At 42.9% G+C, this 26,941-nt stretch overlaps 1 protein-coding gene across 1 annotated transcript in view; it reads right to left on the minus strand.

Annotated features, from left to right (window-relative positions):
- Positions 1–26,941, minus strand: part of CDC20B (cell division cycle 20B) — a 363,106-nt gene that overhangs the window by 8,570 nt on the left and 327,595 nt on the right. The gene's annotated exons all lie outside the window — the stretch shown is intronic.

The raw sequence follows: 26,941 nt of genomic DNA on the forward strand, positions 1-26,941 counted from the left end.
TTGAAGGTTTTATATAGCGCGAACAAGACATTATTAGCACATTTGCCTAAACCCTGAATGTTGAGCTTCATAGTCTTTTTTGCAAGGAATGGGATTTCATCTATGTTGAGAGTAGCTGCGTAGCAGGCTGATGCTGTCTTGGTTTCTAATCCCATGTCTTTCTTTTCACTTTTGCTAAGCATCATGAAAACAAATGTGTAAATTAATGTACATAGTACCGGAGTAAGCAAAGATTGATGCAAATGCAAGGAAATAATACAATGCACAAGAAATAATAAAATACAATGCACAGGAAACAAAAACAAGTAAGATAAAATATATCTCCAGTTAACATATTAATTCAAAGAATGAAGGCCAGAGCAATTTTAAAAAAAATCAGCAATAGCCAGGAGTGAAGAGGAAAAGTAAGTCCATGTCAAGATCATGGATCCTAAAAAAGTATGGGGCATATTATCAACAACTAGCGATATTTATCACTAAAGAAGCTTAGCGCCATTTTTTTTATCGCCAAGCATCGCCGGATTTTATCGCAGAGATAACGTGCTATTAGCAACGTTTATCTCGAATGCGATAAAATAACCGGCGATAGCGGCGAAATGTGTGAGTATCGCTGGAAAACCAGCAATATTCACGCATCATCGCCAATAGGGCCAGAATATCCACCTCCCATTGGATATTATGACCAAGAACTGGTCTAAGCAGGCGTTAGCTTTTTAGCGATATTCGTGCTTAGCACACATTTTTTTATCACGACGCCTGCCTTGCTAATAGGCGTAGCGACGTTAGCGACTGCTTTCAGTCACTAACTGGTTGGTACGCCCACTTTGCATGTCATTAGCGATAAATATCGCTCGCTATCACCTAAAAGCTGTCGCTAACTGATGTTAGCGACAGCTTGCTAATAGGGCGATGAAATTATCGCCGCTTTACGGCCGAAAACGGCCGTAAAAGCGGCGATAATTTCATTTCGCCTGCCTTGATAATATGCCCCCATGTTTGAAGGGTTAACCTCAGTGGAACTTGGGATGCTTGAATCAAACAAATGTTCCACACTGCAATGCTTTGGAAGCAGCAGAAACTGTTGAAAGCACGAGTTTGGTCATTACTTCTGTAAGAGTGTCATGACAATGGCATGTGAGGGAGAGTACATTACCCTATCGCCCCTCCCTTGTTTTCCTTCATTACATATGAGAGACTCCTGCCTCATTACACCCATAACAAACTATTTCCTATAATAAAAATCTCCTCCCCCTCCATGCCTCCTGTTTTTAGGTCTTGCCTAGGCAGCGCTTGCGCTGGCTCTTCGAGACACGCTGTATCTTCGAGACATGCTGTATCTAGGATATGGTACAAAAGGGGTGGTGATGGACGGAGCATCTGAATCAATCAAACACTCACACCCAGTCAAAAGATCTGGGTTTAATCCATCACCGTATCTAGGATACGGGCTTGAAAACACAACCATCTTTTTTATTGGTTCCTCTTGCTGTCCTTTAGAAATGCTGGCTTTTCATTGGTGACCATTATAGATAATGGGGTAGCCCCTGAAGTCAAAACGAACCTGGGTGCAATGCGGGAATGAAAACAGTGGTCCGTGACCAACAATTTGAAAATTATTTGTAAACTTCTGTTGTATAAATCATTACAACATGGTTAATCAATAACCTAAGGTTGAAATTTATGCATGCACAATGTGACTATTTATGCATACATAAGATTTCAGTGGAACGCACATCAAACAAGCGCAAAACTGTATACTCAATACAAATTGTTTATTTTTAGAGCAAATCAGGATTATTTGTAACAGTCACCATAGGTTGCGCGCAAAAGGAGAGGGAAAATGATAGGAAGTTGGTGGAGTTGGTAGTGAAGGGGTGAGTCACAGAGTAAAAGGTATTCAATTTGATATTTCCAAATGCTGGTAATGAAGACCAGTTAGTACAAGCCTGTCCATCAATGATTTACATGTAATTCTGTAAATTTCAATGTGCACACAATGCAGTATACAATTGAGGGACAGTAAAGGATGTAGGTACAGGTCTTGATCAATTAGAGAGTGTCGACGTTTCGACTCGACTGTGCAATCAGGAATTCAAGCCTTTGCTGCAAGTCTTCATCAGAACTGTGTATTGCAACCTCAAACTGGAGCCAAGCCTGGCTCTCCAGTCATGATTTCATATGCGTGCCAAGGACCAGTGTCGCCGAGGTACGATTTAGCCGGTGTGCTATGATTGCATCACCATGTAATATTTCTTAAGCTGGAGGCCTCCTTCCCGCGTGCGAAGACCTCCGGGCATCAGCCTGCTGCTCCCACGAGATGCTAGCAAGGGAATAGACTCGGTAGTCCCTCCTTTTGTAATTTTGTAGCCTCCCATGAGGACTGTCCCTCATACATGTGTTTTTACTGTTCACGTTATTTATACATAGAGAGAACTTTTTTTTAGTTGGCCTGCCTCTTTGCTCATTAACTGTTCTGTTTACTTATGCAAGTAAACTTCGGTCGCTTCCTTTGCTTGCCGTCCTTTCATTTCCTTGTGCCTCCATCCACCCCCTCCCACAACACTGCTCACAGGCCCCCACCACACCTCTGAGGCCACTGCTGTTTTGCTCGTTTTTTGTTGCTGTTTTGTGTGGTTAATATATGCATAATTTGCTGTGCTTAATCTCCCTTTGCCATCTACCTCCACCACGAGTGCAGGTGACTTTTTCGCACATTAGTTTTACGATCCCCTCTGAAAAGAAGAGGGATATGAACAACGGCCACACAGTTCCATTGACTGCTTGTATATTTTCTCTTTCTCACTTTAACCACTTTTTGCATACTGACTGGATATATAGGTCCTCACTTATGCCTTTTGGCAGAAACATGCTGACCTTATGAACTAGGGTATATCTGTTGAAACCATACCCTTCTTGTATTTTAACGATGTCGCTGTGACCACCTAATAAACTTTCAGTGGACTCAGACAGACCTTTTTATATCACATTTTTTCACACTTTTCTGCACTCTGCCCCTCATTAACCTACACTTCTATGCTCATCTTATGAGAAAACACCTCTGCTCCTACCCTCAGGGAGTCGTAGCCCACACTACGGTGTGAGGAGTGAACCCATATGATGAAGCATGTCACCTAATGGTGGGTGAGGGTTCTTGTCCTGAGGGAACAATCTCCCCCCTTGTCCTTAGATAGTACTCGTTCTTCATTATCTTTCCTCTCTATCCTTCACTCACACATAGCCAGACGTACTTCTATGTGATTTATATATGGGTATTTACATTTAACAACTGCAGGTATGTTTATGAACACAATTAGCATAATCATTATGGCTAATGAAGCACGGGCTCTGCCAGACCTTTGAATATTTTATTTTTCATTCTTACCATATAGAAACTTCCTGTTAATGTTGAACTCGTTTATTATCAAAAATAAAAATTTCAACTAACAAAAAAAATAGAAATAATTACAAATGGCAATAGCGCTATGAAATATGATCACTACACTGCAAATAAAAAACAAAAGTAAAAAACATTGTCATTTTCAACGCCAACAGCTCTCACTTTCAACAAATGCGAGACTGATTGCATTGCAAATGCTTGTTTCTTGGTCTCATCCGTTGCACGCAATCTTCGTGATGTCAGTGCCTTGCTGACGGACTCCAGAAGATTATTGGATTTGATTTTTTAACATCATTTGGGAGAAAGAAATGAAAGAAGTTTCAAGGTTAGGGGAGAGGGGTTGGCCTAAGGGCTAGGGCAGTCAACCTCGAATCTGGGGAACCGGGTTTGAGTCTCGACAATGACACTGAACATCCTGTGATTCTTGGCAAATCACTTAATCTCCCCATGCCTAACAAAAATGAATGTGTCCTCATGTAATGCAACTGGTGCTATGTAAAGTGCTCTGATACCCGATACGGGTCATGTTTGCGCTATATAAAACTCTGTAAAAAAAAAAAAAGGTTACCTTGCCAGCGGGCTGAGAGGGGAGTCAACGAGGGCCATAAATATGATCTTGGTCACCTGCGAGGCAGTGGCAGTACATAGCAATGCTGAGCATTGTGACAGAGACAGGGAGCTCTGTGGAGGCACTGCTTCTGGGTCATGGGCTAGTGCGGCAGCCTGTAGAGTAGGGCAGTGCGATGGCTAGGGCAGCAGGTAGGATTATGGCGATGTTACCCCTGATTTTTGGAGGGATTTTATTTATTTATCATCTCTGGTTATATATGATTGGCTGGACAGCAGGGAGCTGGCAGTCACGGATAGTCCAATTTGTTACTTACCTTTTACTATTTATAAGAGAGATTCACCTTAGGTTTTTAGATGACAGTCTGTCGGGGGAACGGCAAGCAAAGAGTAATCGTTTAATTTATTCTTCATCTTCTGAAGATGATTGTCCCTTTCCAGCAAAGCAGCTTGGGAGGAGAGAGCAGGATTTTGATACGAGTAATAATAATCCACCTCTCGTGTCACAGACTGAAGTGCGGGACATGATTGAGGAGGCAGTGTCAAGGCCTTTGGCTTCAGCCAAGAGGAACGAAGTTCCAGCCAGTCTAAAAAGAGGGAACACTGGTATTCCTCCTCATCTGAATCAGAGAAGCCCTCAACATCTTCAGGGAAATACCTCAGATGCAAGGAGATGTGGGATTCCCTTTCTCATGTGCAGCAGAATTGGGTTTCCCATTTCTGAGCAGGAAATAAAGGAGATTCACCTTTTCCACAGTATGTTCCTTAAATATGGCGAGACTTTTATTGGACCTACTAAAGACATTGAAATGGGGGAATGGAAGGAGGTGAGTAGGATTAATGTGCCTCGTTTTCCACAAGAGCTGTATTTACTGAAAGGGGATGATGCATTACCCATTCAGCTAAGGTGGATGCAATTCTGGCCCCTTATTAGGAAAGACAACCATTAATCCGGAGGACTGTTTTCCTTCTGATCCGCTAGATAAAAAGGTGGATGCTGGTTTGAAGAATGCTTTTGATGCAGAGAATCTAGCTTTAAAAGCCAGCATTTATGCAGCATACACGGCACAACCTTTAGTTAAAGACTTTGATAGGTTGGCTGTGGCTATTCATGAAGACCTGAAGTATTCAGATTAAGTTGTTGGTATGGATCCGCAAACAAGACAGTTGGCAAATATTTCCTCTGATATAGTCAAGGCTGTGGCAAAGTCAATCATAGCAATGGTGATTGTCAGGTGTAACCTTTGGATGAGGGAATGGAGAACAGACATTCTTTCCTGTGGCTGTCACTTTCGTCAGGAGGCTGGTTGAATTGGGGGCCTTGTCATGCAGGTTTCCCTTTTGTAACATATTTCAAGATAGTGTGGTGTTGGTTCCGGTTCCTTCCTTTGTGCAAAAGGTTGATTCTGCTTTCCATAGGGGGCAGGAAGTAATCTTACCAGTCTTTTATCCATCTCCTTCTTCTGAATAAGAAGCAAGGTTACATTTGTTGGATGTAATAAGGGCTTTGCTGATTCATCATGAGAGGCTTCAGGCTTTTAGGACCAGGTAGAAAGGGTGAAAAGTCGGCCTGAGCCACTTTGACTATGTGGATTGAAACCTTGATTGGTAAATCTTATAAGGTTGAGGGTAGCACTCCTCCTTCGGATGTCCAGGGCATATCAAATTGTAGCATGGCTTCCACGATTGCAGAATTGCAGGGTGCATCCCTTCAAGAGATTTGTAGGGCAGCTACATGGTTGGATTCCTTTACCTCTGTAAAGCACTATAGGTTGGGGAAAGGGACAACAATGATGATGTTTTTAGTTATAAGATTCTGTCCTCTATGAAGGAATATCGGTGCAAATATCCATTATCAAATACATTGTGTGATTTGGCATATATGTCTATGTCAATTGTGACTCATTTCTGAGCTTGTTCATCTCATATGTAATGAAGGGAAGTGAGGGAGGGCTGATAGGGAAATGCTTACATTTCTTACTGGTAATGCATTACATCGAGTCCTACTCCCCCTCTAGAGGGGATTTTTACTGTAGGAAATAGTGTGTGATTAGTCTGATGAGGCAGCAGCGACTCATTTGTAATGAATGAAAGCGAGGGAGTAAAACTCAGCATAATACCATCGCCGGTAAGTAATGTAAGTATTCGATCCTACCTTCGGTGGAGTTACATTTGCTTGTATATGTGTATCAACTAAGGCTATGAAAATGAACCCAACACCTCTGGCCATGTTTATTAAAGCATGCAGTTGCCATCACGCAAGGTAACGCAAGGGAAGCACAATACTTAAGCCAAATTTACCAAGACACGCAAAAGCACCTTGCATGGCCCTGCGTGGCTTGGTAAATCTTGAATAACTCAAGGCAGCGCAAGTCGCTTCCTTGTGTTACTTAGAACAGGGAAGGCTTGCATAGGTGGAGAGTGGGTGTTCCCATGCATCCACCAATGTATATCGGCACATTTCCAGATTTACCAAGACAATTAAGCCTGGGAATGCGTCATAATTGTATGCTCTCCCAATAGAGGCGTAATGAGGAGAAACATATTTTTCATTGCTTTTCCTCTTTCTATGTGTGCTGGATAAAGAAAGAGGAAAATGCCTCTAAGGATTGTTTTTGTGCAGGAAGGTGTCCCTTTTTGCACAAAAATAATCCTGTCTGCAAGGCAGGCACCCTTACACCGTGGTGCAAGAGTACCTGTGTTGGCACAGAGAGGGATCAGGAATGCACAATGTGTTACTAAATATGGCGCATTCATGCTCTCTCCATTTTATGCAAAACAGCAAGCTGTCATTCTGCGTTGTGCTGCTTCAAATATTGATACATATTGCCCCTCATCTCCATTTTTTAAAGGATTTACTTTGGTTGATTGTTCTAAATGCTTAAATAATTGGTAAAACATGCATTATCAATAAACACAGAGAAATGATGACAGTGGTAATAACAGAAAATGCTAGCACATCTGTCAAGTCCAGGGTGAATATGTGTATCAACAAGTGCAGTGTGCTCGAATAAATCAACACTATGCCACCTCTATAGTGGGAATTAATATGTAAAGCAACTTTACACATATACAAATAACAAAATGATCCAGAGCATCACACAGGTATAGAATCAAATTTCAAAGCTTTATTCGACATTTGTCATAAAAGCATCCTTCCTAACCCTATTACAATAAATACTATATTTTAAAAATATTTCTAAAACACATATTAAACAATGACAGTCGAATATTATACAATAAGAATACAATAGATTTCCAATTTTTCTAAAATGTTTCTTTTAAAAGCAATTCATACAATAGACTAATTAGGTTAGAGCAACACTATTTCATTTACATTTGACTTAAAGTGCGTGTGCGGATTGTCCATGCCCAGGCAAGAAATTTAGCTACGGCAACAACCAATGGTGTTGAACAATCAGATTCAAGTATTCTAAGAGCTACCGATTGACTGCGTGTGCCGATGTTTAGACACACTGGCTTCAACCATTTACGTCTAGGGCTAGCATATAAAGGACAACAGAACAACAAATGGGAAATGTGCTCTATTTGGTCTTTGCAGTGATAGCAATGATCATCCCACATTGGAGACCAGTGTTTTTTAAATGCATTCACTGGTAAAGTTCCTATGCGAAATTGAAAGCATAGTTTCCTATCATATGGTCGTTCTATTATGTCCCAATATGTTTCACAAGATGGATACATTTTAATATCACAAAAGCGATTTGTCAACTTTGATTGGGAACCTTTACAGAACATTGTTACGTAGCCCATCTCCCAGTATAAATCTTTCAATTTCGCTTTCGAAGGGAAGCTAGCCACATCGTGGTTGCCCCAAAGGTATTCCAGCTTTAGCAGTACAAGGAGCCCCCGTAGTTCTTTCATCCAATCAATACAATGAAAATGATCGAACTCAACAACATCTTCCAGAGCTGTAACATAATGGCTCAGCTCTGGAGTGACCATCAGACGCCTCCAATAAAGGAGTGGCCGTAGTCTGGCTATATCCTCGATATTTTTTCTGCCCAGGTCCAATTTTAGCGGGATTACAGGTGTGCTTTGGGGAACCATAACAAGCCCTCTTAGAAATCTGTTTTCCGCACGTCCCAACTCACCCAAATTAGAAAACCCCCATAGTTCGGATCCATATAAGCAGGCACCTAATACTTTCATGTTATATATTTCTAATGCACAGTTAACCGGCTTTGTTAGTGATTTGCGATGTTTTAGGGCTACTGCACCAGTAAGCTGGTTAAACTTCAATAATGTCTTATTAATATGCGATTTCCACTTCATATTTTCTTGGAGGGTGATGCCTAAATAAGTAAAGGCATCCACTTTCTCTAAAGGGGTGCCTTTGTATTTAATTACGCCTTTGAAAGAGGACTGGTAGTTTAGGCACATGAATTTGGTTTTGGTGGTATTCAATTCAAGGCCCCTACTATCACAGAATTCGCCAAAGGCATCTACCACTTTTTGGAGACCGCTCGGTGTGCGTGAAAGTAAAAGCGTGTCGTCCGCAAACATTAGCACGGGGACGTGGGAGCCTGCTATAATTGGAGCATCGCATGGGGATTTCATTAAATGGGCGACAATTCCGTTTATGTAAATTGAAAATAGTGTAGGTGCAAGGACACACCCTTGCCTTACTCCTCGTTCTACTGGGAAAGAATCTGTAACCTCTCCTTGCTTGCCCCATCTAATTTTAGCAAAGTTATTATCATGGAGGCGAACTAGGAGAGTGAGGAGTTCTTGGCTTAAACCTACATCAGCCAGGGTCTGCCACAGTTTTTCTCTAGGGACTAGGTCGAAAGCTGCTTTTAAGTCTACAAAGACTGCATACAACGTGCCCTTTTTAAGTGTGACATTTCTCCAATAGATGGTCATGAAATAGAGGACTTGGTCAACACTACTGGTCAATGGCCGAAACCCTGCCTGATAAGGGGACAATATGTTCTTCTCATCAATCCATTGCTGCAGCTTGTTCTGAACTAGGCGCCCCATCAGTTTTTGCGCTGTGTCTATTAGACTGATGGGTCTATAATTTTGGGCTAGTGTTTTATCTCCTTTTTTATATACGGGGATTATTTCTGCTCCCTTCCATGAAGGGGGGACTACCCCTCCCATTGCCACAGCATTTGCCAACATTTTAAAATAGGAGCACCAGGCAATCCGGTCCGATAAAAATACATCAGCTGGGATACCGTCCATGCCTGGTGCTTTCCCCCCCGCTATACAATCCAACGCTATACTCACATCCTTCTCGTCGAATATTTGAGTTTTGAAAAAAGTAAATGAGGGGGGTTGGTCAAGAATGTGTGCAGGATTACGGGCATACTGTGGTTTAAAAAACTCTATCCATTGGTTTATGGGAACATTATTATTTGGCTGGGCCGCTATTCCTCCCCTCTCCCATTTTACTATAGCCCAAAAACGCCTAGAGTCTTTAGCTGCACAGGCCTCCTTCAGATCTTGCCAGCCTTCTTCATCCCAGCGTTTCCTGGCCAACTTTTGGGTTTGTCTATATACATCTCTTGCCCTCCTAATTGCTATTGCATTGCCTGTTTTCAATTCCAGGCTCAGATTATGTCGTGCCACCCTACAACTCTTGTCATACCAGCCTTGCATTGGGCGATTATTTCCCGCTTTACAAGGAACTGCGCTTTTAATGAAAAGACTTTGTATTTTAGAGAAAAGATTTTCATGAGCCTCCATCACATAGTCTTGATAGTTGGGCATCCCTTGGTGCGACTCGATGATATTTACTTCATCGACTACCAGTTTTTTAAGTACCTCTAATTTTGCTACATCCTCTATGAGCTTTCTCCATTTAAGGTGGCGTGAGTTATTCGAGCATACTACATCCTGCGTCATCATTCCGGTATTATTAGTTCGCACTATAGACTCATAGTGGGAATAGAATGTCAATCGCAGGGGATTATGATCGCTTTCTAGTCTGTCTTCTACAACCATATCTAGCATTTTACTCCAGATCCTTACGTCTAGAAGTATATAATCAATTCTGCTAGCTGATCGGCCATTGTCAAACGTATTGTGTCCTTTTTGGTCGGAAGGGGAGCGGCCATTTGTCGCTCTCAAGCCTCTAGCTAGACAGAGACTTTTTAGCTGGATTGCCGCACTACTCCATTTTTTTAATGGCAGGCAACTCCAGCTGGGGTATTCCCCATTTATCATCCTCTTCCTCAGACAAAGCCCCGTCCTCTTCTCCCAGAGGTTCGAAAGTGACATTGAAATCACCTCCCACAATTATTTGACTTTGTGTCGGTAACATTTCGATGTTCTGCTCTAAGATTGTTACAGTATGAGAAGAAGAATTGCCGCTAGACACTCCTCTGGCATAGACATTATACAGAGTAAGCTCTTGGCCATTATCCCATCTGACGATAAGTGCCATAATATCATTAGTTGGTATGGATAGTTGTTTTATGGTGCAATTCAGGGACTGCCTTATCCAAATTAACAAACCTCCAGAGGGGCGTCCCAGCCGGTTTCTAGTCGCTGGGATATAAAAATTAAGAAACCCCTCTCTAAAGGTTGGAGTAAGTGACCATGTTTCTTGCAACATGATTATATCATGTTGGTCAATATAATCGACCCATTCCAATGTGGATATCTTACTTGCTATTCCTGCTATGTTCCAAGATACAAGGGAAAGCAAGATAGAATCTTGTTGGAGCAGTCGCTGGCCATTTTCAAATTTCCGGGTTATTATTTGACTTTCTGATATTGCTATTTTGCCCTCCATTAATGTGCCCTTGGGCTCTGCCACCTCTGCAGCGCAAGCGGAACCCTCTGTAATTATTTTCTGCACTTCAGGGATAAAGTTTTCCTGTACCATATGGAATGGTCTCTCTTTGTCCATGTTCTGGTTTACCAGATCAGTGCATATCATGTTTCCTCTACTTGCATGCTTTAGCAACATCGGCCTATCATGACTTGCGAGTCAATCACATTCATTTAAGTCGGACAAAGCCGAGTAGTGGTTTTCCAAATTTATCCCCCAATTACAGTTTTGTTCACCCCTAGCCCTTCTAGTTCCCACTACTGACCACTTTGTCCTTAGGATGCTTGGCTTTGCCACTAGGCCTCTTCTGCTATAAAAAAAAGTCCAACGTTAATGGAATTATTTCTGCCCTTCTACGTTGTGGTGGAAAAATGTTAAGCAGAATATCCGATAATACATCAGGGCCCTTAAGGTTCAATACCACACAATCCCCAGCAAATTTCTTTGGTTTTGTCCCTATCCACTTTACTCTTCTTGCTGTTAGGAGATCTTCAGACAACTTTTCCCTACCCCATGGAGATATTTGCATGTTGCTACCTAACCACTGCAAGGATTTATTTAAGAGGGAATCAGGGGTCTCAATCTGATCTTTTTCCAGTGGTGGGACATTAGCCAGTACTAAGACCAGTGGAGAGGCTTCCACGATCAGTTCCACAGGTTTTGATTCTAGGTGGGGGTTGGGTGTTAAGGTATCCCCTTGGGTTGTCGAGCGTACTGCAACTGTGGGATTACCAACATCATCTCTAACACAGGATACACCTGTCAGAATAGGGAGGGGTGATGGTTGTGGGATAGCAGTCATATTCACCTGTTTTTCATCTATCTTATTCATAATTAAATTTGGAATTTCGCCCATGTTATCATTTGTAGTTTTTAAGAGGGACTCCAATTTATGAACTTTATCAGACAAATGATCTATTTTGGATATGAGCGGCTTGATTATACAAGATATCTTAGCTTCTAACGTGGCCATAAACTTGTTTGATAGCAGCTCTTCAATATTTATTGCGTTGCTCCTTTCCTCCCTTGTTTCATCAGTGACATTTTTGTGTTTAATTTTTGGGGGGGTTGCAGGTTTTTTACTATTGGACCGTAGACCTAGCCTTTTCGGGGGGACCCTAGTGGATCTTTTGACCGCTCTAGGGGCCGGGACTGGCGTTGGCGGAGAAATACTCTCTTCAACTACCTCTAGGTCAATACAGGACCTATGTAGCTCCTCCCCCGTTAATAGATCAACATTTATTTTGTGATGTAAAACATTTTTAGGAGAATTTAATACTGAACAATCATTATTTCCAGCAATTTGAGATACTGTTGAGTTCACTGCTTCTAGATCCAGATCAATTAGATCTAAAGCATCACTTTGGGAACAAGGAGAAGAGTCACTAAGCCCCAAAGAAGACCTCCGGTCACTAATTATTTTTGCCACCCTGTGTACTAGATAATTGTCCATGGTGTTGGCAGGGGTGCTAGGTGTTTTTTGCTTTGACATGTTTCAGCACGATTTTGAACGCTGCGAGTTTAACGGGCAAATGTTAACAAATCAATGACCAGGAGAACAGGCGAAAGACTCACAGTACTGGAGATGTTAATATCCTGGTCCAGTCCAGTCGTGGGCAGTCTTGGACTGTCTTAGACTGTCCGCCCTTTGTCCGGGCTTCGTCCCGGGATTAGTCCCGCACACGCGTCCCGCTAACGCGCGGTTCGCCCAGGTTAAATCCGAAGCCAGGTGTAGGGGCGGAGACACGGGAAGAGGCAACAGGTGTGCTAGTTGGGATACGCACAGCCTGATGGGCCTCGCAGTCCCGTCCTCCGGCGCCTGCAATACTCCCACGCAGACTTGATCTCTTACGGGGCTCACAGCTGAAAAAGCGAGGCAGAATGTTTCCCGGTCTTCAGAACAGGCAAAGAGGCAAAGAGCACAGGTTCTCCTCGGCGAGCGGCACCAGGTATAGTAATTCTGGTCTGCCTATGTTTCAGGTCCAACTTTAATTTTCAAGCATTCAGATCCAAAATGTGTTGACTCTCAGGTCAATCATTGAAATCACAGCCGACATGTGTTTCATCCTATTGACAACTTTTTCAAGGCTCATCACTCTTTCTGTTGAAGAAGTCAGACAAAATCCTACTCTAATATGTAGAGAGGTTTGATAATGTACTTTGTCCTGGAGCCCCAAAGACAGAAATATACACGCAGTGGTCTCAAATGCAGACCTTTATACTGCCAAGTGCTTACGAATGTCAGCGTTCTCCACCCTGTTTGGTGAGAACATTAGAGAAAGCCCAGGCTAGGATCGGCCCGATGTATAACAGTAATTAATCCGTAGTGGCTCCCCAAGTCACTCTGTGTATACCCGTCCAGACACTGAGCCCACTGGGTGAATATTTCTGTCTTTGGGGCTCCAAGGACAACGTGCATTATCAAACCTCTCTAAATATGAGAGTTGAATTTTGTCTGACTTCTTCAACAGAAAGAGTGAAGAGCCTTGAAAAAGTTGTCAACACTACGAAACATGTGTAATTGAATTTAACGTAGGAGTTTAAAATAGTATGTATTATTTAATGTATTACTTGATTGTAAAATATGTCATAACTATATTTTATTAAATATTTTATGATAAAACATATTTTAACTATTTTAAATAATTGAATATAAATTCATTAATTATTTTTTTTTTTTTAATTTTTATTGCAGACAGGCTGACACAGAAAGCCAAAGAAAATTACATATAAAACCAAAAAGAAAAAAAAAAGCACAGGAGATATCTTCCAAAACAGCAGAAAATCATGTAAATACAAGTTTGAATATCGTCTAAAGCAAACGACTAATAAATTTCAAATTAAATCTCCCCTTCTTCCTCCCTTCCCTTCTTTCCCTATTTCCCTCTTATCATGTTATGTTGAACAACAAGTCCCCCAATTTCTATCGAATTTAGCCAGTGCTCTACCACCTCTTATGTTTGCTAAGGCAAGTTCCATAGAGTGTATTTCCATTACTAAAGCCCACCAGTCCCAAGCGGTAGGTGCATCTGTAGCAATCCAGGCTCTTGCAATGCTTAGTTTGGCGCAAGATATTAGTATGGTTACCAGGGAGGACTGTGGAGTTGAGGAGGGGTGGCAATCTAATAAAATTAAGGGAGCGGAGAAAGTGGGACGAGCGATCCTCTTAATTTCATAGATATTTTGAATCTCTTCCCAGAAGGTCTTAAGCTTAGGACAGGAAAATAGCATATGAACTAGATTGGCAGCAGCCTCTGAGCATTTAGGACATTTAGTGCGATCTGTAAAATCTGGATTTGGGGACCACCTTGAGATTCTTGCAGGAGTGTAATAAAGGATACAGGTTGTTCTAAACTGCTGTAGCCTAAGACTTGAAGATCTAACTAATTTGTTGATATTAGACAAAGAGTTCTATATTTGTTTTAGAGTAACATTTGAGCCGAGTTGGGCCCCCCATTTTTCCTTTATTTTAAGCAGATCATTTGTTTTATATTTTAATAGTAATTTATAAGCTACGCTAATAACTGATTTATTTTTTTTGGCATATAAGCAAGTCCAAATATCACAGTCTGTAATACTTCTGATCCTTTTTTTGTTAATTAAGAAGTCATGAATCTGAAGATATTTATATCTAGCATTTTCCGGTAAATCATATATAGATTTAAGCAAATTAAAGTCAGCAAATCCCTGTGGGCCATATAAATCGGCCAGAGTATTTATTCCCTTCACAGCCCATGTGTTATTAGTGTTATCGGAAAATACTCCTGGGAGACCAGGGTTGCCCCATAATGGGAGCTTTGGGTGAAAAAATGAGGTCCTGCAGTATGTCAATAAGTTCTTCCATATCTTTATTATATCCCTGGCCGTCTTAAACCTTACCCTCTTAAAGTAGTTCGGATCGTTTGTTCTAAACAGAAACATGTTTGATTCTTCCTTCAACATAAGATGATAAAAAAATGTGGTTTCTTCCTTATATAATAAAGAGCGTAATCGTAAAAAAAATGAAGACAAATAGTACAACTTAAAATCTGGAAAATTAAGCCCTCCCTCGTTCGTAGTGTTTTTCAAGTATTTCAACGATCTTCTTGATTTTTTATAGCCCCAAATAAAGCTATTTAAAACACCATCCAGTTGTTGAAAGAATCGGTTATTCAATGCCAACGGAATAGATCGGAATAAGTATAGGAACTTAGGTAAGACCTTCATTTTAATAAGGTTAATTCTGCCGATAATATTCAAAGGCAGCCTATGCCATTTCTTTAAAAGTAAAGCCGTGGATTTGATTAACCCATTATAATTAATATGGTTTATTTCTTGTATTTGGGCCGTAATTTTAACCCCAAGATAGGTGACTATCTTGCATATCTCTGGAATAGCCATAGAGGGGGAATGGTTGGCAATAACTTCTTCTGTATATTAAGCCTATAGCCAGACACTTTCCCAAATTTAAAAGCCTCTGATTTAATTCCTTTTAAAGCCTCATTTATATCTTGTGTATAAACAGCAATATCATCCGCATAGGCGGTTAATTTGAGCTCTTGGGAGCCAGAGCGAAAGGGGACAATCAAATTTTGAAAGTTAAGGGCCGTTAAGAAAGGTTCCAATGACAGGGCAAATAAAAGGGGTGAGAGAGGGCAACCCTGGCGCGTGCCACGCAAAATTGGAAAATCCGAGGAGTTTAGGCCGTTGTAGCTGGTGCAAGCAATAGGATTATCGTACAAAGCCTGAATACCCCTCAGAAACTTTCCCCTAAACCCAATTTTGGACAACGTACACCAGAGATAGTTCCACCCCACTCGGTCAAATGCTTTTTCTGCATCTAATAAAATCATACCTAGTGGGGTGGATTCTATCTCTGCGACATCAAAGGCCGTAATGGCCGTATTTACATGTGAGGTGGTGTCTCTCCCTGAAATAAAACCGTGTTGTTGTATATTGACAAGTTATGGCATGATGGGTACCATTCTATTTGCAAGAATTTTGGCGAATAATTTAGCGTCTGTATTTATTAGTGAGATCGGTCGATAAGACCCTCTCTCTTCCTTTGGTTTACCTTTTTTTAAAAATATATATTTTCGCCCTATTCCATGATTTAGGTGCTTTTCCGTTAGTCCCAACTGATTGCATAACTTCTAATAGTAACAAGTCTAATTCGGGTAAGCAGGCCTTGTATAGTTCTAACGGAATAGTGTCTTCCCCTGTTGCTTTGCCCGCAGGCAGAGAGTTGATAGCCTGGTGTAGCTCTAGCATGGTTAAATCTTCGGACAGGGAACTCAAGTCTGAACTATCAGCATAGCACGATGCATATTTATCAATATAATCCCGTATAAGATCGGGATCTGGCTGATTCTCTGGGGTATATAAAATTTTATAAAAGCTGGCAAATTGCTCTAACACTTCCTGTGGTTTATTATATATGTTGTTATCTGACCCCCGTATGCTGGATATTGAGGAACCTGCTCTGGATTCAGCAACTTTATAAGCCAAAATGCGGCCAATTTTGTCCCCCCCCTCGTATTGGGTTATTTTATATTTGTGAATGGTGGCACTATGTCTCTGGTAGAAGCTTTTCTTTACCTCATTTTTTAATGCACTAAGCTTGAGTTTAATATCCGTAACATTCAGCCTATTATGTTGAAGGGCTAGAGCTAATTCCTCTTCTTGGTTAGTTATTTGTGATGTCACCATAGCTCGATTTTGTTTATGTTCGGCATTTTGTCTGAACACAAAAGCCTGTGTAAAACCCCTTATGCTTGCCTTGCAGGCATCCCAGACTACATCACACGAGGCCGAGTTCCTATTAATGTCAATAAACTCAACAAGATGGGCTTTCAGCTGCGAAATATAGGATAAATCTGAAATAAGATATCTGGGAAAGGAAAACATTCTAGAGGGGGCTGTACTATGTGGTATAGAAAATGATATAATTATGGGATTGTGATCGGAGGAAATACGAGGGCAAAGGGTCATAGAGCAAGTCTTTAGTAGATTGTCGCTAACTAGAGCCATATCTAATCTAGAGCATAGTTGGTGAGGTGCCGAGTAATAAGTATACCCCGGTCGTTTTGGGTATAGTTGTCGCCAGGCGTCTTTAATGTTATGTAGACGACATATATCTAATATGGCTGCCCTGGTCTTGTGCATTCGTTGATGACTATTTGGTCTAGTTGTGTCCAGTTTGTAGTCCATGATGCAGTTAAAATCGCCCATAATTATAGTTTCCCCCGTCCAATCCAGAAGTTTAATGTTCAATTGATCAAAGAGCATTGGCTCATCTCTATTTGATCCGTACACTGCGCATAGTACAAATATATTATTTTCATACTTAAACTGGGCTATTGCCCATCTGCCATCCTGGTCATGAGCAGTTTGCATCGTTTCGATCTTGACTCGCCGGTCCTTAAGTATGGCAACCCCTCTTACAGATGTCCCAGCAGAAGAGCAAACCATAGTTTCATATCCTAATTGTTTCAGTATTTTCCTATCTTTCCAAATAAGATGTGTTTCTGATAGTAAACAAAAATGCGGCTTATATAATTTTAGCTCTTCAGAAACCAAAGCTCTTTCGCCTTTGCTGTTCAGTCCCGCTATATTCCAGGCTAAGCATTTTAATTCATGCATTTAAACGGTAAAAACATCGATCCCAGCTCCCACTTATCCATAGCCGATGATAGTAATATATTCCAAGACAAAAAAAAAATATAACAAAAACATCATAGAATCTCGATTTACCAAACAAATGATACTACATCTGATGTGCTTCGCATTCAATAATAAAATGTCTGTGTCTGGTCCATCTTCAAACAAATCTTTGTCAGTCTGTAGGCTTGTTTTAACTATTTTCCCCTCAACCTCCCCCCACCCACCATGACCTGGGGAGAAGGTCCCCCCCCACCCCCTTACCCCCCCCTGGTATCTCCCCCAGCCGGGGAAGAACCACCCTTCAGCTTCAGCTGCCGTTGGAGAGGCAGCTCGATAAGGGATCGTCCCCTCAGACCCCTCCCCCATCTTCCCTGTCGTGAAAAGTAGAGACCTATATAAGGTACTACGCAAGAGCAGCAGCACAGGAAAAAGAACCAATAACCCTGATCATCAACAATTTACTATTGACCCTCCTAAAAAAATCTTAAGCTTCCCAGTCACCTCATCTGTTTATCGACCCCCTTAAGTGAAAAAAAGAAGAAAAAAAAACCAAAAAAATAAAAGGGAGACAAAAGGAGAGCCAGAAAAATACAAGATAAATAGAGAGAAAAAGAAAAGGGAAAAGGTAAAAAAAATCCCTACATAGCTTGACTATTAATCTCTCTATAAATCAGTCTCTAATTTTAATCAGAGTTAATGTTGGCTATAAAAGCTTCAGCCTCCTTAATATCGTTAAGGAAATAGGTGCGCCCGCTCTTGATGACTTTAAGACGTGCAGGTTCTTGTAGGAATATCTGAGCGCCACAGGCTTTAATAGGATCAATCAGTTTGCGGAGTTGCCAGCGCCTGTCCATGGTTTCTTTACTTAGGTCTGAGCGAGTGAAGAGCGACATCTCACCAACCAAGGTTGGAGAGTTAGGACGTGCTCTCTGCCAAACTGCCTGACGCAAAAGAAAGTTTCCAAAATAGATTAAGAATGGTCGAGGGAACTGTGAGTTTTTGTTTCTCTGAAATAGTGGCAGACGGTGGGCCCGTTGGATCTGTGAGTCCCAGTCCCAATCGGCCAGGTCGGGGAAGGCCTTCTGAAGTATCCCAACAACATAAGCCCTCGGGTCTGAGCCTTCCGATTTTTCCGGGATCCCAAATAGTCTCAGATTAGAGCGTCTTTGTCTATTCTCTAAATCTTCAACTTTCTTTTGTAGCCCTGAGATCTGATCATGGTGTTTCTCGGATGCGGCCGCCAGCTTAGAGGTCGTCTCTTCCACCTCCACCACCCGTTGCTGCAGCTCAATTGTTTCCTGTGAGATACCGCCGATTTTGGCCGTAAGTTCAACGAGAGAGGACCGCATCTTATTATTATCTTCCCTAAGTTGAAGATAATATTCTTGTGCCTCAGCCCGTTGACTGCTTAGTATTTGTAATATTTCATCCAGAGGGGATTGATTAGTCATTGCAGAACCAGAGACTGGTCCAGGCGTTTTTAAATGAGTACCCTCAGGAGTTGTTTCTGATAGTAAAGCTGTTCTGGGTTCGGTAGGTGGCAGCGGGTGTTTGCTGGTGGTGGTGCTGGTGGTGGCCGGCAAGTCCGGCAAGTCCGCATTGACAGGGCCTCCAGAGGAAGCTAACATTGCCATAGGTGAGCTGAGGATGATGAAGTCCTCTAATCCCTTTGCAATTGGTTCCGGTGACTGCTCAGGTGGCTGAGGACTAATAGTTTTAGACAAGATATTTATGGGGGTTGTTTCAGTTGAAGCAAAGGATCCAACAGCCATAGGGTCCGGGGGGCTAGCCCCTGATAGTCTTAGTGCTATAGTTTTTACTAAACCCTTTGCTTCTATCCACTTTCTCAGAGGGCTCTCAGCTTGTAGGGGTTTTCTATGCGTTTGCCTGTTATTGCTTTTAAGTTTTGTTGGTGTTCTGCACACTTTGCCCCCCCTTTTGGTTTTTTGCTTATTTTTTGCTTTGCTTACTCCCGCCCCCACCGGTGGATTAGATCTATTATCATTGGGAACATCGTCGGATTCAACCTCATAATCTTCGTAGGAATCCAAGTCAATGTCTGCATCGGTGTCAGCTATTCCATCTGTCTCCCCCATAAGAACTTCAGTCCCTAGATGTTTGTCAGGAAGGGTAACCACCTTGATTTTTTCCGGGATGGCCTCATCTATCTCATTCTGAGGTAGAGGGACATTTCTTGGGTCTACGTCCTGTGCCGTGAATGAATTGATTCCTTTGCGTGGGGTTTGGCCCAAATGGTCTAGAGTTAACCCTGAGATCAGCCGCCCTTGGCGCTCTGCCCCTTGTGCCATCAAGGTAGCGTGGACTTCAGAAGTGGATTGAGACCCTTCCTGACTAGGGCTTCGAGCTAGGGTAGATAGAGTATTTTTTTGAAGCTCGCTCATAGAGGTAGGAGTAGTTACTACAGTGCGCAGCCCAGCTTCGTTTTCAGCAGTCGTGTGCCCAGTTTTAACTGCCTGCTTGCCCCCAGCCTTAACTGACCTAGAAGATGGATTTTTAATGTCTTTAACCAATATTGAGGGTTTCAGTACCTGTTTGCTTTTACCGGGCGCCTGGACTCCGTCTCGGTTCTGCTTTTCAGTGGTGGAAGTCGAAGTTGATTGCGCGGTTGGCTGCTCCGTATCTCTTGCGGTGTCGCTTTCCCTGCCGTTGCCGCCATGAGCAGCGCCCATCTCCTCGGCGTCATGATTTTCTGCAGCCAGCTCCTCGGTGATTGAAGCCGGTAGATTTACTGCGGGGGCTGCCACTGGAAGAGTCGAGGTAGCTTGCTTGCTGCTCCTGGTTGAGCGAGGAAGGTTTGGCCCCTTAGGTGTCATCTTACTCCGCCACCGCCAACCGCCGATTTTATTTTATTTTATTTTATTTTTATTTTATATGCTTATAAAGCGCCAGACTAGACCCCCGAAGGGGTATCTCTGCGCTATAACTGCAGGTAGAGAGAGAGTAAGAGACAGTGTCCAAGGATGAGAAGACAATTAATAGCTGGGAAACAAATGGGTTTTTAGGTTTTTTCTAAACGCCATGTGATTGGTGATTGACCTCAGTCCGAACGGCAATGAATTCCATAAGATAGGTCCGGTATGGGCCAGTGCACGGCCACCTTGCCTGGTTTTCTTAATTCTAGGTATTTTGAGTAGTAGCTGGTCGCTGGAACGCAAGGAGCGTCCTGGGATGTAGGGCTGAAAAATGTCTATGAAATACTTAGGGCCCATCCCCATTAGACTCTTGTGTATAGTGCACAGAGTCTTAAAATGAACTCGCTTCTTCACAGGAAGCCAGTGAAGCTGAGACAGTAGGGGGCAGGATGGTGTCCTGGGAGGAGCATTCATGACGATCCTTGCGGCTGTATTTTGAATGACCTGCAATTTCTTAATTTGCTCCTCATTGGCTCCTTGGAGCAATCCATTGCAGTAGTCGATCCTACTAATAACAAGAGCCTGCACCAAAGTTTTCCTATGGTGATCCGGGAGATAGGGAAAGACACGTCTTAACATCCCTATAGCCCGGAAGCAGGTGCCGGCTACTTGATTGACATGGTCCTTAAAAATGAGTTGTTGGTCAAATAAAACTCCCAGGTTCTTGACCTTACTTTTGGGGGTGGGAACAGGGCCAAGTTCCAGAGGCCACCAGTCAGATGACCAGTGTGTCGTCGCTTGACCGAACAACACAACTTCAGTTTTCCCGACATTGCACTGCAGACAGTTAGATGACATCCAGTCTGCAATGGCTCTCATCCCCTCTGCAAAAGATCTTTTTATTGCAGGTGTGAGAGTTTTAAAGGGAAAAAGAAGTTGGGTGTCGTCAGCGTAGGATACAGGGGTGAACCCGAAAGATCTTGCTAGGTTGGCAAGGGGGGCCACATAAATGTTGAAAAGTGTAGGGCTCAGACAGGAGCCCTGTGGCACCCCCTTTTTGAGCTCCCGATGGGTGGACTTGTGGGAGCCTAGCCTAACCTCTTGGGAACGCCCGGACAGGAAACTCTCCAACCATGCCAGAGCCTCTCCCTCTATTCCCACCTCCTTCAGGCGATGGAGAAGCACCTTGTGAGACACCGTATCAAAAGCGGCGGAAAGGTCCAACAGCACCAGAATCATAGAGCAACCATCATCCAGTGCCATTTTGATGTTATTGGTCACTGTTTGAAGTGCTGATTATGTGCTGTGGTTTGGCCTGAACCCAGATTGGGAGTGGTCCAGGCCTTCCGTCGCTTCAAGGTGTTTCGAGAGATAGGTGTTCACGTGCTTCTCCGTGATCTTGCCTAGGTAAGGTAGGAGGGAGATGGGACGTAGGTTGGATAGGTCTGTCCAGGGAGATGATGCCTTCTTTCTTATCGGGTTCACCACTGCCTTTTTCCAATCTGCCGGGACTTGGCCTGTTCTGAGGGAGATGTTTACCATTTCGAGAATATGGGGACCTAGTAATGGGATCAAAGGACCGACCATTCTAGCTGGTACAAGGTCATTGGGGGATCCTGTTTTGATATGAGTACAGAGAGTAAGAAGCTCTGTATGAGTGATGGAAGGGAAAAACGTCAAGGAGGTTTTATTGTCTGAAACGGAAGTTGCGGTGGGGCCGATTTTAGTTTGACTTTTGCTGGTATTGTTGGCAACTAATATCTTTTCGTAGATGATGTTAATTTTGTCCTCGAAAAACAGCGAGACTTTGTCACATAATTCCTGTGAAAAGTCGTCTGAACTTTCACACGCCGTAGGTTTTATAAAATTTTGTAGGATATTAAAAAGTTCTTTAGGGCTGTTACCTGCTTCTGCTATTTGTTGTGTCAATTGTAGTTTCCTCGCTGACTTAATGTTTTTATAGTATTCTGATTGGGCCTTTAGGAAAATCAAACGATTGTTTTCAGTTTTGGTTTTTCTCCAGGCTTTCTCGAAACGTCTACATTTTTGTTTCTCTGCTCTCAGTTCTTTTGTATACCATTTTTCTTGTTTTGATACTAGGTGTTGTTTGTGTCTTTTTAAGGGAGCAATGGTGTCAATGGTTTTTTTGATAGATTCATTCAATTTGGCTAAAGCAATGTCTGCTGTATCGGATTGCAAAAAAATAGGATCTGTCCATACCTCTTGAGCCGTATTGATATTAATTTTGTGCCATTGACGTCTCCAAGAGGGGGGGGGAAGGGACATTCTTTATAGGTCTCGCAGGAGTTGGTAGAGTGAATTCCAACAAAGAGTGGTCAGTCCACAATATGCTAGTAGCCGAGGAACAATTTATTTTAGTAGAGTTAGAGAAAATAAGATCGAGCATGTGTCCTCCTATATGAGTAGGTCCATGATTTTTTAATTCCAAGCCCAGATTCAATAAATCTGTAATTAGAGCCATGGATTCGGTCAACATTGGCTGGTCAACGTGTATATTAAAATCACCTAGAAGCAGAAAATCTTCTTTTGATTTTATATGTGGGGCTAAGATTTCTTGAAGAGTGAGTGCAAAATTAGGATCTGCTCCCGGGGGTCGATAGACTAGGGCCCCTTTCCAGGTGAAATGATTAGTTAGGTGAAATTTAAAAAGCAGGGTTTCTAATTGTGCGTTTGAGTGTTGTTCAATAATTGTACAATGTATATGATCCCTATATATAATCGCTAAACCGCCTCCGGTTTTAATATCTCTGTCAAGGTGTTTAATCTTATAGCCAGAGGGAATCCCCATTGCAATGGCTGTAACAGTGTGGGGTTTTAGCCAGGTTTCCACAAGGAAACATATGTCCGGTTGGATAGAATGTATTAAGTCCCAGACCTGATGCTGATGTTTAGGTAAGGAACGTACGTTTAATAGAAAGCTTTTCAAACCCTTGACTAAGGTATGACGGTCTGAGGGAGACACGTTGTTGTTAGATAGATGTCGACATTCAGGGCAAGAGTAGGCAGCCTCAATGCGATGCCAGGGTATAACTGTGCTACAACATGTGGCAGGTCTAAGGCTGCGTAAAAATAGGGATGAATATAGAAGGGGTTGGGAATTCTTACCGGTGACGGTTTGTGAGGAAGGACCAGGGTCCATCGCCCCTCGCCCCGTCCTGTTGCGGACGGGCGCAGACGGGCTTTTCTTCGGCGCTTCTTAGGCGCGCTCGAAGGCGCCCCCTGCGCGCAACCGCTGCGCGCTTGTGGGAAGGGCGTGGCTAAATAGCCCGGAGTGAGGTAGCCACTAGAGCGCTAACCTCAACTCCGGGGAAACCGGAAGTGCAGTCTGCCTGGCTCTTGCCTGTCCGCCCTCCGCACAACGGCACTATTGCCGGGTCGGAACGAGGCGGGCAGGCGGGAAATTGAGCCCAGGAGATTTAGGGGGAGAGGAGCTGATTTAAAAGAACACGTGAGTCTGTCCAATTTAAAAACACAGTAAAACACAGTTAAACAAATAAAATGTTACAGACTCTAAAATCAGTCTGTTTGTTTAGCGCTTCTCGCAGCCCCCTGAAATTACCACTTCTCTTACAAGTAATGACGCTCTCTTCGCACAGCAGCGGGTCTGGGAGACACTGCCACCGTCTCCCTACCGCGCCGGCTCGATGGTCAGGACGGCCTAAATAGCCCGGAGTGAGGTAGCCACTAGAGCGCTAACCTCAACTCCGGGGAAACCGGAAGTGCAGTCTGCCTGGCTCTTGCCTGTCCGCCCTCCGCACAACGGCACTATTGCCGGGTCGGAACGAGGCGGGCAGGCGGGAAATTGAGCCCAGGAGATTTAGAGGGAGAGGAGCTGATTTAAAAGAACACGTGAGTCTGTCCAATTTAAAAACACAGTAAAACACAGTTAAACAAATAAAATGTTACAGACTCTAAAATCAGTCTGTTTGTTTAGCGCTTCTCGCAGCCCCCTGAAATTACCACTTCTCTTACAAGTAATGACGCTCTCTTCGCACAGCAGCGGGTCTGGGAGACACTGCCACCGTCTCCCTACCGCGCCGGCTCGATGGTCAGGACGGCCTAAATAGCCCGGAGTGAGGTAGCCACTAGAGCGCTAACCTCAACTCCGGGGAAACCGGAAGTGCAGTCTGCCTGGCTCTTGCCTGTCCGCCCTCCGCACAACGGCACTATTGCCGGGTCGGAACGAGGCGGGCAGGCGGGAAATTGAGCCCAGGAGATTTAGAGGGAGAGGAGCTGATTTAAAAGAACACGTGAGTCTGTCCAATTTAAAAACACAGTAAAACACAGTTAAACAAATAAAATGTTACAGACTCTAAAATCAGTCTGTTTGTTTAGCGCTTCTCGCAGCCCCCTGAAATTACCACTTCTCTTACAAGTAATGACGCTCTCTTCGCACAGCAGCGGGTCTGGGAGACACTGCCACCGTCTCCCTACCGCCGATGGTAGCAGAACGGAGACTCAGTCCAGACCAATTGAGACTCGAGCCACCGATCCAGACGCGGAGCACGCGTCGGAGGAAACTTGCCGAGCCTGAGAGGCTTAGCATCGGCTAAGAGTCGGCGTCCTACCGCGCACCACCACTTCGCGTTTGTAATTAGAGTTTGTTCTTAGCCTTTCTTGGGGACGGAGCCGGAGCCTCCTGAAGTAAGTTAATAGCTCTCCTGTATTATTGCAAAGTTCTTTGGTGTTCCGATGTAGAGTATGATAGATTCCCAGCAGCTCTAGTCACAAGGTCATTGTTCACGATAGGAGAGGGTCAGAGCCTTTCAGGACGAGCCGCTAGCACGGATCCTCACTCCGCCATCTTTGGATCATAAATTCATTAAATTTAACAGTATTTACTAAAGTGTTTTTTTAACTCCCTTCTTTACAACTATTGGTACAGAGCTTTGGCTTCTGTTGAAGCAAATATAGTTTGTGTTTGATAGCAGACTAGCAGGGTAGAAATTTTGAACAATGGAATCTAAGGGCGGGTGAAAAGTAAGGCTACCCATGTCAGGGTACTTTCATGACACAACAATGGCCTCAATTCACATTCCATGTGAACAAAAGTCTAAGATAATCTCCTACAATTACAGACAGGAGTGATATGCCTGCAAAAGACACTTCTATCATATAGAAGTAGGTGTATTTCATCAGATTGGATGTCAGGTAGCAATGAACAGAACTCAAAATGGATCAGTCACAGAGGTTGCTATACTATGCATAAAACAGGGAGGTGAAAGGGGCCAAAGGGCAATTGCTTGTATATTTAAAGAAAAATGGCAATTTATTAGTTTCACAGTCTATATACCAAATATAGATGGTCCAAGTAGATTACTACAGTTACGGTTAGAACTGCAGCCTGGGATAGCCCTGTTGTTTTCTGTGGTGATATTAATGTACATATAATCTATAATTGGATAACTCAAGAAAGCACAGTAAAATAGAGGTGAAAGGTTCTAGTAACTTCTTACTATGGTTTAGGTTGGGATTTGCTTGCTGCGTTGGTGGCAGCGATGCCTGTGCCAGATACAAGACTGTCTTTTACGGGTATTGCCCAATATTAGAGTTAGTTTGCTGGAATATCTCTTTTATGGTGTGCACTAGTGTCTATTGCAAATTATGAGTTTTTGCTGTAGATGTGGCTTAGTTTTGTGGTTCACTACTTTATGTTGTGGACTATGGCCTGAGACTGCCAGGGTATGCAACTGGCAGTGTCCTTGGGCATGGTGGTTGTGCCAGTGTCTGTCTATGTTGGAGTAGCAAAGCAAATTGCATCCTCAATTTCTCCAAGAGTTTTTTGGGGGCGATTTAGGAATTAAAATAAGATTTTGGCCCTGGAGAGGCACACAGTTGTGACACATTCCCAGGTCTACAGATCCTTGTAAATCTGGGAATGCCTCAAAGCCCATGGGTGTTGTGTTGGAACACAAACTGCAACGCCCATGGAACGCCTCCCTGACTCAGAATAAGGCAATACAGTGGCTTGGGCTGCGTTGCATTACACTATATCTATGAGGCCATGATAAGCCATGCAAAGTGGCTTTGCGTTGCCACGAGATACGGGTCTGCACTATGTGCCACCGGAGAATCATACAAAAGTGACGCACCAGTGGCACAAGGAACTTGTAAATAATCCCCCAACTATTCACAACCAATGTTGCTTTTTTATTCCCTTTGGCATTCTTTCCCTAATTGTTTATCATTATTTCTATCCCATATTCTTTTTTTTTTCTACTTACACCCTCTGATTCGCTCCCACTAATCTCCCTTGATCACAATATTCCTCTTTAGTTTCCTTCCTCTTACTGCTCTATCTCACCCTCACTCACTCACAATCTCTCATAATCTTTTCACTTTCTTTCACACACTTATTCTGTTACTTGCGCCCATCCTTTATCAATACACCCTTTTTCACTCTACGAACCCTTTATTCCCTCTATTTTCTCAATGTTTTCATGACTCTCTCTCATTATTCCCCATGCAGTATACTTTCCTACCTATTTGTTCTCTTTCTGTATTTTGTTAGCCTTTTTCCTCTATATTGTTCTTTTTACTTGATCATTCACTCTGATCACACATAGATATATAGTTCATGAATGTAGTGGTTTATTGTGTGTGATGTCTTATTGCATAGTTCTTTTATTAGGTAAC

This window comes from Lissotriton helveticus, chromosome 2_1, assembly GCF_964261635.1.
Source record: "Lissotriton helveticus chromosome 2_1, aLisHel1.1, whole genome shotgun sequence".
In the NCBI taxonomy this organism is placed as follows: domain Eukaryota; kingdom Metazoa; phylum Chordata; class Amphibia; order Caudata; family Salamandridae; genus Lissotriton; species Lissotriton helveticus.